The sequence below is a fragment of the Triticum urartu genome, chromosome 4A (genome assembly GCF_056163025.1).
Source record: "Triticum urartu cultivar PI428250 chromosome 4A, HENAU_Tu73, whole genome shotgun sequence".
In the NCBI taxonomy this organism is placed as follows: Eukaryota; Viridiplantae; Streptophyta; class Magnoliopsida; order Poales; family Poaceae; genus Triticum; species Triticum urartu.
The window spans coordinates 301,091,086-301,096,501 of record NC_141876.1 but is presented as its reverse complement, the minus strand read 5'-3'; positions in this window follow the sequence as shown (position 1 = coordinate 301,096,501).

The following is a 5,416-nucleotide window of genomic DNA, read 5'->3' as shown; positions in this document are numbered from 1 at the left end:
CTCCGGCGACGCCCAGGAGGCCCTGTTGCAGCATCCGTCTGCCTGGAGCCAGAAGCCGCACCGGGCGCTGACCGGCAGTTCATCTACAAAGAAATGGGGGAGCTGGAGCCTGGTGCTGGATGGTGCTGGATGGGTCTGCCGACCACACGACAAACTCCGGCAGCACCTCCGTAGAGCGCAAGCGTGGCCTAGGGGGGCGCACACCCACGGCGTGCCCCACGTCGGCAACCTGGCGCTCACCACCGCACCGGGAACCGCCTCCATGGCCGCGGGAGGCCACCACAGGGACCGTGGTATACTTGCGAGGGCGGCCTCGGCCGCGCTCGGCCAGGGGGGAGTCAGGCCCAGCCTGGGGGGGGGCTTTCCTTTCTCCGCGGCCGAGAATCTCTTTGGAGCCATGGGAGCGATGAGTAATCGAGAAGAAGGAAAGGAGCAGCAAGGAGGGATGGGCGGAAGGGGGTCGCCCAGCCCTGTACTTAAAGCCGGAGGAGGCCAACCGCCGTGCACCATGATCGTAGGTAATCATGACCGGTTTCTCTGCATGTAGGGACTTATCAAGTCATGTGGTCGTCGAGGCGTCGTGGGGAAGCGCAGTCGCCCACGTCCAATCAACCGCCACGCGGCGCCCAAGGTCGTAGGCTGTTAGGGCCCGCGGCGCTTCGCGCTTGCCCCTTCGCTTCTCTGCTAAGCCAAGCCCGCGCGCGGCTTGGGCCCGGGGACTACTGTCGGCGTTCTGGGAACGGGGGTCGCCAGACTTGCCTGCCTGCGGCCTGCGGCGTGGCTCAAGCGGGGGCCCAGCACAGCCCATCTTAATCAGCTCAAGATCAAGATCCTCACGAGGGGCCAAGCCTCGCGGGGCGGCTGACAGGAAGCTTCCTCAGAGGCAGCCTCATCAGGCAGGATCGCAAGGAGGCGGAGAGATCAAGGCAGGGGTACCACGCGAGGAACCCGTGATGCAAGCCATGACGATCGAGACCAGGTGGGCTCCAGGCGGGCACCAGGCGGGCGCCAGCCTGCGCAGTGTCCTTGTTTCCCCTTTGGTGCAAAGGGGCAAGCACAGGCCAATGCATTAGGCAAAGGTTACCATTCCTGTGCAACGAGACCAAGACCAGCCGGACAGCAGGACGGAGGTCATCGTGGAGCCCAAGACGGCGTCATCGCCAGTGCTTTTGGCAGCCGAAGACCACCTCTGGTCAGGATAACTTGTACTAGATGTTCCCCTTCGAAATGGCCAATTGTTGGCGCCCTTCCCGCTCATTATTTTGGGAGAGGCCCAGGGCCTCTATAAATAGAACTAGCCACCACAGAAGGAGGGGACGACTGGAAATCTGGTAGGACCATAGCAGAGAGAGAGAGAGAGAGAGAGAGAGAGAGAGAGAGGCGACTGAACTCACCCTAGCAGTTCGTCGCACCAGCTCAAGAACACCTCTCGCAAGGCTGTTCTTCCCTTGTACTGTCCATCATCAGCCCCAGAGGCAATCCACCACACCACACACTAGAGTTGGGTATTACACCACAAGGTGGCCCGAACCAGTATAAACCTCGTGTCTCTTGTGTTGTTCATCATTTTCATCTTAGTTCGCATGAGAGGATCAGACGTACATCGGTAGGGGAGAGATCTCCGCACGCACCCTGGTGTTCGAACCTCAAGGGTCTGCCGGAACCCGAAACCCGACAACAGTGACTCAAAACCAATCTGGACTGCCCTTGCAAAGGTGGATCCGACGCTCTTCAACTCGAAAGGCATTCGTACGAAGCAGTATGTGCCACATGGGGTGATGAACGCGGTCTTCTCTTCATCTTCCTTGGACATAAAGATCTATTGGTATCCAGACTATGCATCCAGAAAAGAAAGCAAGTCAGACCCGGAAGTGGAATCCACAATCTGGTCCACGAGCGACAAGGGAAATGGGTCCTTTGGGCATGCCTTGATCAGATCCGTGAAATCGATGCAAAGCCTCCATTTCCCGTTAGCCTTTCGCACCACCACTAGATTTGGTAACCACATTGGATGCAGTACTCCTCTAACCAGACCAGCTGCCTCAAGTTTTTTAATCTCCTCGGCAATGAACTGTTGCCGCTCCAAGGCTTGCTTCTGAACCTTCTGCTTGACAGGTCGGGCATGTGGGCAGACAGCAAGGTGGTGCTCGATTACCTCCCTGGGAACACCGGGGATGTGAGATGGTTGCCAGGCAAACACATCGACATTCGCCCACAGGAAGTCAACGAGCATGATTTCCTATTTGTCATCAAGGGCGACACTGATAGTGAAGGTACCAGCCAGCCCTGCCGAGACCTTTTTCACAGCGGGTGCAGCGGCCTTGGATCTCTTGCTGTTGGAACTCTCCGGCAAGTCATCAACGGGCGCAACGTTCTTCGGAGAGGTACATTTCCCGCATTCCTTGCAGGCATCCTTACCATCCCTCCTCTTTTTCTTGCTTTCCTTGGCGGGAATCTTAGCTTCCGCGGCCTCTACTGTGACTACGCCCCTGTACATCTTGTCTATGCAAATGATTGCGTCCTTCTCGTCTAATGGAATGGAAATGACACCTATCGATCCTGGCATCTTCAAGGTGTTGTAGGCATACCGGGATGTCGCCATGAATTTAGCTAGAGCTAAGCGACCAGGGATTCCATTATATGGAAGCGGGAGGTCAACCACATCAAACACAATCTTCTCAGTCCGGTAATTGGACTCTTCCCCGAATGTCATGGGCAACGTGATCTTTCCCATAGGGCGACTCCTGGCGGGGTTAACTCCGAGAAGCGTGCCGGTAACCTCAAGCTCTTCCTCTGCTATCTAAAGTTTGCTGATGACCATTGGAGAAATCAGATTCAACCCGGCCCCGCCATCAACCAACATCTTTGTAACCTTCAGGTTGCGGATCGTTGGTGAGACCAACAATGGCAAGCACCCTACAGCGATGGTGCGGTCAGGGTGGTCCTCTTCGTCAAAGATGATGGGCGTGCGTGACCACTTGAGCGGCTTCCAAGAATCTGCCGCTGGTTCCATGGCATTGACTTCACAACCCACTGTTTAAGTTGGCAGTGAGAGGAGTGCAGCGATGCACCCCCGTCAATGCACAGGGCGTCAGTGGCTTTCTGGAATTCCTGCTCACTGGTTTCCTCTTCATCTCCTCTGTCACTCTTATCATTGCAATCCTCTTTCTTACGACCCTTGGCGGGTTTTCCTTGATTCCGAGGAGCCTTGCCGGGGTGGCTTGCTTCGCCGCCTCGGCCCTTCCCGCCAGCGCCATTCTGACCTCTCTCCTTATCTTGCTTCTCATACTCAGCCCTCTGCTTCTTGACAAGTTGCTCAACCTGATGACACTCCTGGAGATCGTGGGCCTTGGTCCGAAGGATCTTGTAGTATGGCCCATCACCTTTCCCAGCCACCTCAGCAGTCGCAGCGTCCCGGCAATAAGTGCATGCGGCAACTTTCTTCTTGGGGGCTTCGGCCTTGGCCTTCTTCCTAGTACTAGGCGTGCCCGATCATTCGATGGTCATCATTGCCTTAACCTTGCGCCTTTTGCTGCGCTTCTTGTTCTTCTTCTTCTGACTGGTGGCTTCGTCATTGTCGGATTTCGGGTTCCGGCAGACCCTTGAGGTTCGAACACTGGGGTGCGCGTGGAGATTTCGCCTCCTACCTACCTGCACTCCTCCGCCTTGCTAGGATCTAAACTAAGGAAAGAACAACACAAGAGACGCAAGGTTTATACTGGTTCGGGCGACCGTTGTGGTGTAATACCCTACTCCAGTGTGTGGTGTGGTGGATTGCCTCTTGGGCTGATGATGATGAACAATACAAGGAAGAACAGCCTCGCGAGGGTCTGTTCTTGGCTGGGGCGATGAACTGCTGGGAGGAGCTCAGTCACCCTTCTCTCTCTCTCTACCTTATCTTCTCTATCCTTCCAACCCCCCGGCTCCCTTTGCTCTGTGGGTGGCTGGTCCTATTTATAGAGGCGAAGGCTCACGAGGCGGCTCTCAAGGAGAGGGAGGTCAAGCTCAAGAAACGCCGCGACCGCCTAGGCACACTGGAGCAGGGGTTGGGGGCGAGGAAGGCCAAGCTGGACGACAAGGCCCTGGTTCTTGCCGAGGACCGCGTGGCCTTTGCAGAGATGGAGGCGAGGGCTCGCTCCTCACTGAGGACGCTTTACGACAGCGGCCTGGAGAGCCCACTGGCTGGCGCCGAGGACGGCCCCGCCAAGCTGCTTCCCTTCCTAGTTCACGCTCTTGAAGATGTCGCCCTTGGCCTTGGCCCCGCGGCCGAGGCCGAGGCGCGTGTCCTGTCTTCTGCAGCAATGACGCGTGTCCTCACCCACATCTACCTTCGCGATCCCGGTGTCGACCTCGACAGCCTGCTGGAGCCAGTGAGCGGCGAGCGTGCCACTGCCGCTGCCGAGGCTGTGAAGGGTCACGCAGAGGCCCTATTGGGGAAGTTCTGGGCCTTCAGCACCAAGCCGAAGCAAGGCGTTGCCGACCCCACTGCTCCATGAGGCGTACCCAATCCGCGCTGCTCCATCGCCGACAAGTGACTCCGTGGCGGCTCCTGTCCTGCCTTTAATTCATGCACATGTATCATGCCTCGGGGAGGCATTTAAACTTGTGTTTGGCATTGAGATAACAGTGTGGACTGTAATATTTGCTTTTGAATTCCTCGAAATTTGCGCCTTTCCTTCCTACTTGCTTATGTTCTACGCCGGCAGAGCCCGGCCCCGCGCATGCCTCACCCAGCGTTGGTCCCGGCCAGAAACTAGGACGGGGCCAAGGAGTGAGGGGCCACGTGACAAGTTAGGCTCCTGAGTCGCGATACTTAGGAGTCCCCCTTGGTGCACGAACAACAAGTAGGGAGGTGTGATGCGGGTGGATCTACCGTTCTACGTCTGCAGAGCCCGGCCGCGCGCGTACCTCACCCAGTGTTGGTCCCGACCAGAAACCAGGACGGGGCCACGAAGTGAGGGGCTACGTGACCAGTTAGGCTCCTGAGTCGCGATGCTCAGGAGTCCCCCTTGACGCTCAAACGGCCTTCGTACCTTGGCCCCGCTCGGGGAGAGACGCGCGACAAACCAGGCCCGGGGGGACCTGGCTGGACGGTGTGCGTCTGGGTGTGACCCAGGCGCAGCCCCCGTGCCCAGCCCCCTCGCGCGGCACTCCCGAGGGGAGGCGTTACGATGAGGCTAGACACTGAGCTCTGGGCTCCCTGAGGTTGGTGCGGCCCGGGGGCCACCCTCAGTTGTTTATCACCAACGCGGAGCATAGCGCTACCATATGTGTACGGGCATAGCCGCTCCTCGGCAGTGTCGTCAGCCAGCACGGAGCATGGTGCTTCCACTGGTATGTGGGAGGGGGCCCCCCTCCGAGAGGAGCCCCCGGGGCATGTACAGCCTCGCCCTGACACGTGGCTGGCACGGTAGGG